Below are 14,663 nucleotides of genomic sequence, written 5' to 3'. Positions count from 1 at the left end.
TTCAGGGTATTTTTCACTGAAATTGTCCTTTCTCCTCTGGGCTGTAAGGAGCCAGACTGTGATAACTGTGTTCTTAGGCAGCCTCAAGAAGTAACAAATCAAGCAGAGGGGTATAGACAACGTTTTTGTCTTGACCTGCAATGAGATTAGAAGCAGTGGCTGGCATCAGCTGGAGGAAAGAAAAAAAATCACTGACTCAAAGGCCTTATGTAAAGCCACATTGTGCCATTTTTAACTGAACTTCCGTTGACATCAATATCACGAAACAGTTTATAGTAATCAAATGCATGGGAATAATACTAGGCCACTCTTTGAAACACGAAGGGTTTTTCTGTTTGTTTGTTTGTTTGATTGTTTGCTTTCTCGCAGAAACTAAAAACTGGGTGGAAAGTGGGGCGGGGGAGGAATTGTTTTGGATTGAACAAAACATTGTGTTAGGCCTGCAATGAAACTTTCATTTTGATTTTGGGCATTTGTAACCACTTTTTAAATTAAAAGCAAAGGACATTTGAAAACACCATTCCCAAAGCTGAGGAGATGACTGTGGGGATGCTCTCTTCTGGTTAGGGCACTCATGTGGCTGGTGGGAAATCAAGTTTCAAATCCTCACTTTTCTTGATTCAGAAAAGGGAGGTGAACTTGGTTCTCCCACCCCACAAGTGCGTGCTCTAACCACAGTGCTGTGGGGTATTCTGGGGTAGGTGCTCTCCATCTGTATTAGTGAAACACCTTCAACTTGTATAAATAACTGGTCACTGACGACAAGGCTGGAACCCTTCCCAGGTGATTGTCCTAATTACCAGGCTGGAGTCATTCTCACGCTGTCGCTGGCCCAATGCATGTTTAAGCTTTATACAAAGTGGAACAGCATCAACAGGAGAGATTGAGAGAGTCCCAAACCTGCATATCATAACCTTAGTGGTTAGGATACCTATGTTCAAAGGAGGAGAGCGAAGTGTATGGCCCTGTTCTGAAACAGACAGAGTGGGGACCCCTGGTTTCCTACAGACGTTGCAAGCTAAGTAACTTTCTAATAATGTACTTTTGGATATGAAACTTCATTTTTTTTAATAAGGAAAAGCAAATTGTTTTATATGCAACTACACCTCTACCCCAATATAACGCTGCCCTCGGGAGCCAAAAAAATTTACCGCGTTATAGGTAAAACCACGTTATATCAAACTTGCTTTGATCCACTGAAGTGCTCAGCCCAGCCTTCCCGGAGCGCTGCTTTACTGCGTTATATCCAAATTCGTGTTATATCGGGTCACATTATATCGGTGTAGAGTTGTATAACCCCACCCCCAGACATTAGCAGCAGGGTTTAAATCCTGCACTGCAATACTGCTTGCAGGGCTAATCACTTTGCTGGCAGCAGGAGGGTTGAAATGGGTTACTGGAGTCATGTGTTGGGTCAAGAGGAAGAAAGGTTGTCAGGGGAAGCCATCTTCTCCCCTCCCACACAGACTACATGTTCCCAGGTCCCTGTGTACTGCTTTGGCTGCAGTATGGACCTGATCTGAGACTACTATGCTCCCGTTCAATTATTATTATGACATGCTGACAATGCAAGAGACAGAAGGAAAATGGCAATTTAAAAAAAGTTTATATCTCAGCCTAACCTGAACAAAGATTCATAAGACAAAAAAAAAAGGTACTTCTCTGGCCTTAGGGCTTTCTCCATGCAGAATTTCTCCCTGCAGAATTTGCACTGCTGCAAACAATGTGGGTACTTGAGTTTCTCAAAAAAGACACAAGAATTGTTTGTAATGGTAAGTGTTAAGCAACCTAAATAAAGGTTTGCTACCAGCTCTCCCCATATTAAAAAAAAAAAAAAACAAGCATCCACTTTACTCATGTTCAGAATAAATACTCTGAATGCCATCAAACACCTACTATTGTCTCCTCTTTCTTTATGTCTGTTGATATCGGATGATGCATCTACTCTGCCTGTTGCCCAAGAGAGAGACGTTGACTATACCTCTCTGCTTCATTTGTTACCCCTTAAGACTGCCTAAGCACATAATTATCACAGTCTGGCTCCTTATGGCCCAGAGGAGGAAGGACAGTTTCAGTGAATAATATACTGAAAGGCTGCTGCCAAAATATACAAAATATGATACACTTTACTGTAAAATATGTCTTCCCCCCATATAATCACGAAGGTACAAACAATAGAGTGTATTCTTTTAAGGGATTGGATATATGAATTATTGAAAAGCAATAATATATAGTGAGAGGGTCAGGCCAGATGGCTACAAGAGTGTTACAAGACAGATATATTAGTCCCAGATTAAGTAGATCCCTTTTCCCTGGGTAAAGTAACAGGGGCAGTTCCCGAACAAGCAGGAACTTGCTGGAACCAACTAAGGCAGTCAGACAGGCTAATTAGGACACCTGGAGCTAATTAAGAAGAAACTGCTAGAATCAATTAGGACAGGCTGGCTAATCAGGGCACCTGAGTTAAAAAATACCTCACTTCAGTTTGTAGTGTGCATGCGAGGAGCTGAGAGCAAGAGGTACTAGGAACTGAGAGTGAGATGACATATTGCTGGAAGACTGAGGAATACAAATATTATCAGACACCAGGAGGAAGGTCCTGTGGTGAGGAGAAAGAAGGTGTTGGGAGAAGGCCATGGGGAAGTAGCCCAGAGAGTTGTAGCTGTTGTGCAGCTGTACCAGGAGGCACTCTAGACAGCTGCAGTCCAAAGGGCCCTGGGCTGGAACCCAGAGTAGAGGGTGGGCCCGGGTTCCCCCCAAACCTCCCAATTCCTGATCAAACACAGGAGGAGTTGACCTGGACTGTGGCTTCTACCAGAGGAGGTCTCTGGGTTGTTTCCTGACCCACATGGTGAATCTCTGAGATGAGCAAATCCGCCAATAAGTGCAGGACCCACCAAGGTAGAGGAGGAACTTTTGTCATATATATGAATTTTTAAATTTCTTGGTTTGTTCCTTTTAAGTTGCTGACTTCTGGACAACTGAATGAGTCATTCCTTTAATTCAGTATTGCCTGACTTCTGTGATTGAGCTTATACATGAGTGGTCTCCCAGATATGGTGTTTGGGATCATTGTGAAATCATCAAGACCTATAATATGCTGTATATCCGAGGCAAACTGAACCCCTCTGATACTAAAGCTAAAAGAAAAGTTTTCATGACACAGAGAAACTTAATTTATGTCTTTGGGTATGTCTATGCTGCAACTGGGAGGTGTGATTTCTACACGTGCAGACATACCCAGGATCAAAGGTAGTCTGAGGAACAATGGAAGTGAAGCCACTGCAACACTGGTGATGGGCAGGGGCTAACCCATGCTGCCATGGCTTCGTGGCTGTTATTGCTCAAGCGAGTTTTGATCTAGCTAGCTCACAACTAGCTACATGTGCTGAAGTCAAACCTCTCGATTGCAGTGTAGACATATCCCTTGTGGAAGAAAATGATGGTTGTAGCATATATCGCTATGCAACTATTATAACTGTTTTTTTCCCTGAATCTTACTGTACGTTAACATTTTTAAGGCCTGAAGGGTAGATACCATTGGTGAGTCAAAGTTAGTTAGTACAGCATATTTTAGAGATGGTTCACGTGTTAGAGCGCTCTCTGACAGAGGTTTTACTTTTGTTCTTTCTTGTTTTGTTTGATCTGAAGTAAATCATTCCAAATTAAGGTTGGCATTGTTTGTTTATGGAAAATACATGAAAGTGAGACAGTGGTGTTACTCAAATTTCTACATACTTCAATCTTTATTTATGATTTTTACTAATGCAGCTAAACTATTAATTCTGTGGTTTAGCTCTGGACTATATCATTTTGAGGTAGATTGTAACCTTGCAATTTGCACTGAGTTAGGATCATGGTGTAGTTGTCGTGCCACAGGAATACAACAGACCAGAGAATACATCAATATCTCCCTACTTCCTACTTGCTCTGGTGAGTAAGTTACAGAGTTGCTATCTTTAGCCATTTTATTTTAAGTCACAAAATATTTACTATTTTTCTTAAATCTCCAGGTTCTGGAGTCAGGTGATTATGTGAAAATCTCAGCTTTCATTTAAAACAAAATTAAGTTTTCTATCCCTCCGGGTTGAAAATGTGATACCTAAAAGCTCAAAAACCAGAAGGCAGGTAAAAATAACCCCTGGTTTTTGGGGGCCTGAATCATGAATGCTTGGGCTTGGCCGTAATGAAAAGGAATGAAGTGAAGTCAGGGAGTTACTTACTTCCCCTTTATACCTGAACAGACTGATCTAGCCATCTAACAGTGGTGTTTGACAGAGTGAACTGTCACATGAGTGGGATAAATTAGTCTTAAGAAGCAGCTGTGAAGCACTGGAAATTAGAACTAAGGTGTGGTCCAGCTGACTTTAATTAACCACCAATCCTCTCAGCAGGGGCGGCTCTAGGGATTTTGCTGCCCCAAGCACGGCAGGCAGGCTGCCTCCGGCGGTTTGCCTGCGGAGGGTCCGCTGGTCCCACGGCTTCGGCAGGCGGACCTCCCGCCTGCAGGAGGTCCGCCCACCGAAACTGTGGGAACAGCAGACCCTCCACAGGCAAACCGCCAGAGGCAGCCTGCCTGCTGCCCTCGCGGCGCCAACAGAGCGCCCCCCGCGGCTTGCTGCCCCAAGCACGCGCTTGGCGTGCTGGGGCCTGGAGCCACCCCTGCCTCTGAGTCTGCTGGGGGTAGGAAGGGTCTGGGGCCTATATAACTCAGACGTAGGTCCACACATTGGGGAGGGGTATGCAGGGCCGCCCAGAGGATTCCGGGGGCCCGGGGTCTTCGGCGGCAGGGGGCCCTTCCGTTCCGGGACCCGCCGCCGAAGTGCCCCGAAGACCCGCGGCGGGAGCCCCCCCTGCCGCCGAATTACCGCCGAAGCGGGACCCGCCACCGAAGTGCAGCCCGGTCTTCCGCGGTAATTCTGCGGTGGGGGGCCCCCGCCGCAGGTCTTCGGGGCACTTCGGCAGCGGGTCCCGGAACAGAAGGGCCCCCTGCCGCCGAATTACCGCCGAAGACCAAGCTGAACTTCGGCGGCAGGTCCCGCTCCGTCTTTGGCGGTAATTCGCCAGCGGGGGGTCCTTCCGCCCCGGAGCGGAAGGACCCCCCACTGGCGAAGACCGGGAGCGAAGAAGCTCCTGCGCCCGGCCCCGCAAGAGTTTTCCGGGGCCCCCAGAGCGAGTGAGGGACCTCGCTCCAGGGGCCCCGAAAAACTCTCGTGGGGGCCCCTGCAGGGCCCGGGGCCTGGGGCAAATTGCCCCTCTTGCCCACCCCCAAGGCCGCCCAGAGGGGGATGGTCAGTGGGAGAGGGATGTTCTAAAGACAGCACCAGCTCAGTGTCTAAATAAAAACAACACCTTGGAAAAGAAGGTCCTGAATTTGGGAGAGTTTAAGCACAGCCTGGGACTTGTCCATCTATAAACTCTTGGGACACACCAAGCTGGGAGAATTTATGGGGAAATGGGAATAAAAGTGAATAGGTGTGGATGACAGTAAAATAAATACTGAGGCACGTTTTTAATGTACTGCTACATTCTCTGGACAAAATCAGGAAAGCTAATGGAAAGAATGATTTACCCCTGACAATTAGAGACAACAAGAAGGAGTTCTTCAAATATGTCAGGCAAAAAAGAGAGCTCAACGATGGTGTGGGTCTGCTGCTTAATGAAGATCAGCTGGTAACAGAAGTTGATAGGAAGGCAGAGCTGCTCAATGCCTACTTTGCTTCAGTCTTCGCTAGTCATCCGGTCACACATTGTTGTGAGAAGTTAGCACAGACAATAAAGGGGAAGGGATGCAGATCGGGATAAGTAAAGAACACGTCAGAGTTCTTTATTTAAATCAGTGCGGCCAGATGCTATTCACCTGAGGGTACTGAAGGAATTAGCTGAAGAAATCTCAGAGCAACTGGCAATAATATTTGCCAACTCATGGATGGCAAGAAAGGTTCTGGAAGGCTGGAAAAGGGCTAACATAGTGCCCATCTTTAAAAGGGGCAGGGGGAAAGGACGAACTGGGGAACTATAAACCAGTCAGACTGACTTTGGTATCTGGGAAGCTACTAGATCAATGCATAAAACATTCAATTTGTGAATACCTGGAGGATGAAGGGGTGATCACTAGCAGGCAGCATGGATTTACAGAGAACAAATCATGCCAAACTAGCTTGACTTCCTTCTCTGACAGGGTAACTGCTTTAGTGCATAGGGGGAATGGTGGACATAATATACCTGGACTTCAGCAAGGCTTTTGACACAGAAAGTTGTGTGGGACTGATAAGTAAGCAGGAGAAATGCAGGCTTTACAGAACTACCGTTAAGTGGATACATAATTGTTTAAACAACTGCAAACAAAGAGTAACTGACAATGTTATCATGTAATACTGGAGGGTGGTTTCAAGTGGGGTACCACAGGGATCTTTTCTGAGTCCGGTGTTTAACGTCTGGATGTAGGAATAGAGAGCAAACGGATCAAATTTGCAGGGGCAGAGGGTTGCCAATTCTTTAGAGGATAGAGCTAAAATTCAGAGGGATCTTGATAATTTGGAGAACTGAGCTATAGACAACAAGATGGCAGGACAAGCGGCAACGGGTTCAAACTACCTTATAGCGGATTTAGATAGGAAGATTTTCCCGAGATTCAAACTGTAAGAACAGTAGGGCAATGGAATGGACTGCCTAAGGAGGTTGTGGAAGCTCCTTCATTGGAGGCTTTCAAAAGGAGGCTGGATCCATCTGTCTTGGATGGTTTAGATCCAACAAATCCTGTATCTTGGCAGAGGGGTAGACTAGATGACCCTAGCAGTCCCTTGTAACCCTATAGTTCTATGATTGTACAAAGAGGACTAAAAAGGGGGAAACTTAAGATACATTTCCCCTTTGGGTGGATAACACTTTAATTGCCTATTTCAAACACTTCCCGATGAAACCCCAGTCTATTCCAAGTGACAAACCAGTGAGGTCTAGTTCCAGGCTGCAACATAAATTAACCAAACCCCAGAAACGATAGCAGTAGTTATCAGGAAACCACTGTGTATTGATATTGTGAATAAGTGGAACCGAAAGGAATTCAGTTACTTCCAAGAACAAGTAATGCCACCTAAATATTTCATTGTTCTAAGCGGCTCTTATCTATCTTAGGTAGTATTGAAACAATCAAAATGAATGTTTCTCAAGAATTCTACTTTCCTATCAATATCTTCCACTGCCACTCTTCAAGGAGCAGGTGAAATGAATTGATAAACAGATCTCAGCATTCATATGCAACATAAATAAACCGAGAATAAAATGTAAATCACAACACTACTTGGGGAGGAAAAATGAAAGGCTAGCTTTGCTAAATGCATGGTTCTATGGTGCTCCTAGCAACTGAGTTAAAAATGATGTTGGATTGGGTCAAAGAGGACATCAAGTGCCTAATGCTATTGCTCTTATAGAATAGTACCTCACTCCTTGAATACATCTAGGGATCTCAACAGGGCAGCTTGCAAAGTAAGGAGCTGAGCCTGCAAAGCTTTAAACCTTTGTGTATCTTTGAGCTTGTAAATGCTCTTGACTGTCTGCCTGATCCTAGACATGGGATTAGGGGACTGCTCTCATCTGCCCCATCTGGCTTTGATCCCCTAGGTTCTAGTGGCCCTGGCCACTCTCTTTTCCTGCCCTCAATGCATCTCCGCTGTCTCGTGGCTGAGGGCTCTAAGAAGCCAGGCAGTGGAAGCAGAAGACCTGACGCTACACCTGCTAAAAATCCCATTCCTCCGGGGGTATTCCCTGCAGGGGACTTGCAGGAGCTGTCAGCCCTCTTTGTGTTCAGAGAATCAGTTTGGTCTCTGATTTCTTCCTTGCTACTGGAGGAATATAAGTTACATCAGGCAAAGGTGCTGGTATAGCTTTCTCCCACTCTGTGTGAGCTCAGCTCTGTTGACTCAGGGAGTAAGAGCCCTGCGGAACCTATTCTCCCCTGTCCCTGTTGTACTGTGGCCCATGTATGGGCAGTCTTCCCAGGACAGTAAAGGGGCACATGACACCTCTGCATTCTCCTGTGTAGGTGTAACCATAGGTCATGATTTGATCTACACAGACTAGATCCTGATGTAACAGCATGCAGTGCTTTCAGACACTCTGTCAACGCAAAGCACTTACTGCTTACGAGTACCTTAGGTATGTCCATGGTCAGGATGTTATCTGAAGGTAGAGCCCCGGTGTATGGGGGAAAAAATAACCCATGTGCTCTGTACTGCACCTTTCCGAGGGATCATTTCATGTTATATAAAGAATTCCTTTCCTCTTCTATTTTTACTTCAGGAGTTTCCAAAGAACTTTGTGTGCAGCGTTAAAAGGTTGCTATCTAGTGGCCTAATGCAGCACTCCAGCTGGACTGCTGAGATTTCCTTTCATTTCTTCATGTTACTTTTCAGGTACTGTGGGTCTGATTCTCCATCTTGCATAGCAGTATATTGGTGTGTAAAGTGAGTGTACAAAACTATCAGAATAGGAGAGTTTCACCCTCAATGTTCAGAGTTGTAAATCACTACACAAAGCAAGACAGTAGAGAAACAGACCCCATGTCTTTACTCAAGAGGGTTTCATTTTATGATGAATAATTTATGTGGTGCATTTCAATTATGCAGTTTATTTTCCTAATACATAATGCAATCATGTGTGCAATATACTTTCTTGGATCTGAATAAATTATTTCAAATGAGATACTAAAATACATGATTAATTGCATTCTAATGTTCAAATCAGATTCTGTTTTGGGAATGGTCAAAAAAATAGCTTCATTACAAGATTAGAAACCCTTTAAAACTAAGTAACCATGGGCTTCCTTAGCCGTACACGCCAATACTAATCTAGTTAAGGCTGTATCATTAGTAAATCCTATCTTCAGGGATTTATAATTTGGTTGTAAAAGTTTGCTTAGTTCTGTAGCATGGCACATAAACCTCAGTCTAGAAGCATACTCTAGATTTTTTTAAATATTTTATTTATTTATTTTTTTAGAAAAGTTCCAAGTCTAATTTGCCCATGGCTTTGACACATTGTGCCTGCAGTTTTCAGGCCACAATTTGCAAATGTAATGTGCAATTATTTGCACCTATAACTTGTGCTGTTTTTCTCAGCTCAATTGCTATCATTTCGACATCTGTGCCCATAAACCTGCTTGCTAGAGGTTTGCTCCTGTGCAGTCTGGTAGGTGCTAGATTGTCAAAAAATGACTCAATGTTTTGAGGCCAGATTCTGATATTCTAGGTTAGTAGCACCTTACTGCAGGGCTAGTTCTAATGTCTTGTTGACTCCAGTAGGATTGTTCATCGAATAAGTTACTATGTAGGCTATGAGAATGTATCCCTTTGTTTTTTCCCTTTATTATTTTTAAGGTAATCACAGAACATCAACCAAAAGGTCAGTCATGTTACTTTGGTAAATTAAGAAAAAACTAATACCCAACACTAAATAATGAAAGAACTTGTGCTTTGTATTCACAGTAATTATTTTATTTTTTTACAGGGCGTTTACTGATATACTGGGCTCTAGCTTTAATACTAATAGAAATTTTGTGGCTCAGTCTATTTTCACCTCTGAAAATTTAGACTGCTATATAGACTCATTATATTTATTATGGATCTGCAATATGCAAAGATGCATCACTACCTGTTCTCAATCAGTGAACTGTGAAAAGCATTGAGTTCTCCTTGGATTTTTAAAGGTTTGGATTTCTTCTTGTTTCCACCAAACACATAAGGTCACACACAAATATCTCCTATAGGCACAGATTTTAATGTTAAAAGGTATCAGTATGATCACCTAGTCTGACCTCCTGCATAACACAAGCCATTCGGCTTAACCTAGTTATACCTTCCTTGAGCCCAATAACTTGTAGTTGAACTAGAGCATAGATTTCAGAAAGGCATCCAGTCTTGATGAAGAATCCACCATGTCCCTTGGTAAAATGAATACAGATAGAACATATATGGAAGCCAGACTCATAACAAAAGGTTATAGAAAATAAAAATAGAATAAGATGCTGTGTAGATGGAGACAGGCAAATTTGGCTTAGAAACATGTTTAGGCTCCTGAAGTGTTGCCTATACTGTAAAATAAATATTAGTACCCTGAGAGAGTCCTTGTGCAAGCATTGCTTGCTCTGCACTATAGTCACATTCCTTATGGACCGCAGATCAGTCTCTGATTGGTATCCAGTTATCTCTTTTATTGAGATGGATTGCTGTCAGGACCTTCTAGAACTGAGGCTTGTCAGCTTGGCAAAAGGTGGACCCTGAATATAATGTGCCAGTTTTTGAGGGTTAACGTTAGAACCAGATTCACACTGGAATGTGTTCATTCTAAAGCAGAAAATTCTCTGGGATATCCTCACTTGAAAAGCTGGCATCAGACCTGACATCGGGGCAAATTTGCTGGATTAAGATATTTTGTTAGAGGGATGGGATTTAGGTACAAATCTCACTCCACACCATCCTCCCTCTTTTTTTTTTCCTTTGAGATTTAGGATAGTTTGGATACCTAATGGTATCCTTTAATTCCATGCTCCAGTGCCCATCTAATCTGCAGGCCAGATCCTTAGCTGGATCCACTGAGTCTATTGAAATCAATGATACTACATTGTGACTGTAGCGTCTGAGCCCCTTACAGGTTACAGCCTGGTGCCTAAACAGGTCAGAATATTGCTGTGAGACATGCTGTTCTCGCAATCCAGCACTCCCTGGTGGTCTGGCCAACTTGTGCTCAGTATGTGGGGGCAGGAGACACAAGTGGTTTACAGTCCCTGGCATTTCCCTGATTCTGGAGCCAACTGAGGGCTGAGCTGACCGGTGCAAATTAAATCAGCTTACCACAGCTCTAAAAGGCTATTTCAGGGGATTGCTGGGGTGCAAGGATATTCTGGCTGAGCTTCCTCTTCACCAAGAAATCTGTGCTCTGTGGCAGTTCTATTCCACCTAAAGAGTCTCCTTTTGTAAGTGGGCATACCCAACAGGTTTTAGGCTGCTTTTCCCGGCTAGAGCAGTCCCCAAAATACTACTTTTAATGGAACTAGAAAAGCACAGGAAGTATCAGAAATCTCCAGAAGAAATGACCTGGTAACCTACTGTTCTCATTTTGCCAGATTTCCCAGTTTGCCAGATCCATGGAGTCTGGAGAAACATTTGAACCCAACCTCACCAATACTTCCAAGGCTCTTGCATTACTAGTTTTATTGACCTTAAATAATTATTGTTGAAGTTTGTATTTAAGCACTTGCGGTAAACTATTACAGAATATTTCCCTCGGGTCTTATTGGTGCATGGATTGGAATGTCATGTTGTCCTACCAGATCCATTGGCTTTGGCCTTGCTGTCTTGGTAGTAATATGACAACTATTCCTGAAAATTCAAAGCAACGTACTGGCCTTTTTTTCAGCTGGCAAAAGAACTAACTGTTTTCACAGCAGCTTGTCCTTGGAATGAAACATGGTATCTATGTTTCATGTTGGCACTGTGTGTGCATCCTTGCTTCCTCCTATACATGTGAGCAAAGCAAATTACTGAAAGAAATTACACAGTTGGGAAAACCTCTTTCTGTCCAACACTGTTGTAATATTTTTCACTGCCATTGCGTGCTTCATTGCAGCAATGGGAGTTTCTTAATTCCTGCATATTCCCAGCCACACTTGTGTGCCATTTTCTTGCAGTGTGCCATTTTTTTACTAAGGCAGGCTGCGTTCTGCTATATCTTAGGGCTACAAACAGTGAGCAGATTATGGTGCCCGTGTGAGCTAGTGAACAGAGATTCTCTTCCCAGCTATGCCACTGGCCTTCTGGGTGACCTTGGGCAAATCTTGGCACCTCAGTCTCCCATCTGTAAAATGGGGATAGTGATACTGACTTCCTTTGTAAAGAACTTTGAAATCTGTAGATGAAATGAGGTAGGTCTTCTTCTTACATTCCTGCCATAGGCTAACCAAAGCCTATGGAGGTACAGCGGGGATAAATCTGGACCAGTCTTTTATGGTTGTTGGGGTTTTTTGGTTTTTTTTTTAACAGTATCAGACATTTGTGTCTGATCAGTGGGAAGACACAGCACTACAGCTACACCTCTGCCTTTTCCTTCCTTTGACCCCATCAGCCTTTCTTTCCTATTTTTCATTCTCTGGTCTTTTTTCTTATGTTCCTGAATTTTAGAGCAACAAAGAGCCTTGCAAGTGTTCAACTTCAGCTAACAAAACCTTCTGAAGCAGCCTCCTGTGGAAATCAATGAAAAGATTTCTCCATTTTACTTTAAAAGCATTTCTGTAATAGGAGTCCCAGCCTATAAAATAAGCTTGTAAATCTAAGCCCATTGAAACTAACAACTTGAATATTTCTATCCACTTCGTTTAATTCCAGAGACTTCTTCGAATTAACTTTTTTTTATTATTTTTTGCACATTTTGATCAGATTTAACATTGAAAAATAAGTTCCCTCCCCTTACTTAAAATTAAATATCAACTCTCATTGTCACAATAAAATGTCTTGATGAATCACAGCACAACTGTGAGTAATTTACTGTTGTCCTGTGCTGCTTACATTGTATTTTTCTCCCAGAATCTCACTCCTGCTGACACTAATGCAGAACAATTGGTTCCTTTTTTTAAAGCACTTTGATATGCTTTGTTCCGTTGTAGTATTTAATTTCAGTGACAGTAGTTCAGAATTTTTTCATAGCTCAAAATAACTAATGTAAAAATAAAACCAGATCATTGTGGTTGGAGAAAAAAATAAATGTAATTAACATTTTCTGTAACTTCCATAAATAGATTTGTGGTTTGAATCTACGATTTTATATTCTAAATTTGAGAGGGTTACATGAGGGAGTATTTAGGTCTTTTGTGTGCATTAATTATACAACATTTTTATGGTGTTATCACTGGAGATATTCAAAACTGTTCTCTACAGTTCTTTGCGCAGTTTAATCTTGGTATGGAAAGAAGATGAGCTGCATGCATGTGAAGTGTTTTTGGCTGAAACTTTTTTAGCAAGATATGTGGGTTCAGCCACAGCTAAACATTTCACAAGTTTCTGACTATTTCAACAAATTGCTTTGGATAAAAACAAACAAACAAAACCTAAATGAATCCCAGAACCGAAACAAAGTTGTTTTGCAATCTCTTTTAATTTTTTTGTCCTAAATCCTTTTTTTTTTTAAAAAAAAAGCCCTTATTAAAAATGAAAAATAAATTGAGTAAGGTCAAACAAAATGTTTCAATCCAAAACATTTTTTTTATTTTCACTTTCTGAAAATGTAAATTAAAAAATCATTTTTGTTTAATCCAAATCAATTTGTCTTTTCCCCCCCTCTCATTTCTGGGGTTGGTGTGTGTGTGGCGAGGGGAAGTTGCCAGCAAACCCTAACATCTTTTTTTTTCCCCCCAGATCTGTATATTTTCTCCTTTTACTGCTGAGTCCATGGCTGGCTGTGAAGGCCAGATCCTCCTTTGATAGTAGGCATGGCACCATTGTGGTTGATTCATACTAGCTGAGGATTTGGACCTATGTTACCTATCCATCAGTGATCGGCATGGAAACCTCAAATGCAATTTCATCCCCATGTGTCCTATCCAGGGTATTGTACAAGTGGTTGGAGCAATAATACACTCAGTTCATTAATCAATACAGAATGAGGAATTCATTTGAAAGAATAAATATTATTTTCCCCCTCTGAGCCATGTTTGGGTAGAGGGGGTGGAATTGAAGCATCCACGAGCTATTCTATCTGTGCAGAGGAGATGGAAGCAGAATGGACCGGGGTGTGCTACGGAAGCATGCTCAGTAGTAGCCCTTACCGCTGTTGCAGAAAGGCACTGGCCCAAAACATTGTCCTGTCTGAGGCTGCTGAGTCCTGCTGATAGCACTTTCAGCCTTCTACCTACTTCCTGCACGGTGGGAACAGGGGAACCTGCCATGGCCCCCAGTGACTCTCCTTTCCAAACTCAGTTGTGTAACGAAAGCCAGTTTGCTTATTCCTGCAACCTTTTGTAAAAATCCTGGAGAATCTAACAGAGATGAACTCTCCAGGGATCTACAGAAATGCAATAGTGTTCTATGGAAATGAAATTTTAAAAACCCTATAGAATTTAACCATGCTATAAATTTCCATAGTAAGGATAAGGTTTTCTATTAAATTCTATAAAATGGTCCAGAATGCCTATTAAAAAAAAGTAATCATCCTCTAACTTCGTTAGGACTTTCCCAGAAGATTTGATATTAAGTTAAGACTAATGGCTTGAACACATCTGTCAGCTGTAGCAACCATTTTGATGGAATGATTAATACCAGAAGGCATATTGATTAATTATTATAATATTGAGCGAAGAGAATAGACAGCTGGACATGCAGTCGGGGCTGTAGGCAATGAAAACGGATCATGCTCGGATAATTAAGGATTTTCTCAAGTCATGCGTGAGAGTCTGGAATTATGTTTTTCTGATTCTGTAGAGAATCCTATTTAACTCTTCCAACAAAAATTGATAGAAGGGAACAGTGCAGCACCTGTGTATGATTTTACTGCACATGAAGTGGCTATGTCTCTTGTTTAGAGATTGGGATTACAAACCACATTCCTAGTCCTGCTCCTTCTCCCATTTGGGCATCTCCAAGCGGGATGGAAAACTGATACAAGTAGGCACAAGCTGG

The 14,663-nt window shown here is 42.5% G+C and overlaps 1 long non-coding RNA gene across 2 annotated transcripts; it reads left to right on the top strand.

The window, feature by feature from the left end:
• Nucleotides 1-2,563: 2,563 nt before the first annotated feature.
• LOC120372397 lies at nucleotides 2,564-13,992 on the top strand. Of its 2 annotated transcripts, none has more exons than XR_005584943.1 (3): nucleotides 2,564-2,604; nucleotides 8,299-8,411; nucleotides 13,404-13,992. It is a non-coding gene; the product is annotated as an uncharacterized LOC120372397 (long non-coding RNA). The 2 variants fall into 2 exon arrangements; XR_005584944.1 differs by lacking the exon at nucleotides 13,404-13,992 and adding an exon at nucleotides 9,505-9,689.
• Nucleotides 13,993-14,663: the final 671 nt, after the last annotated feature.

The sequence above is a fragment of the Mauremys reevesii genome, linkage group 9, assembly GCF_016161935.1.
Source record: "Mauremys reevesii isolate NIE-2019 linkage group 9, ASM1616193v1, whole genome shotgun sequence".
NCBI lineage: Eukaryota > Metazoa > Chordata > Testudines > Geoemydidae > Mauremys > Mauremys reevesii.
Note: the sequence above shows the minus strand (reverse complement) of the source record. Positions and strands in the feature narration are given on the sequence as shown.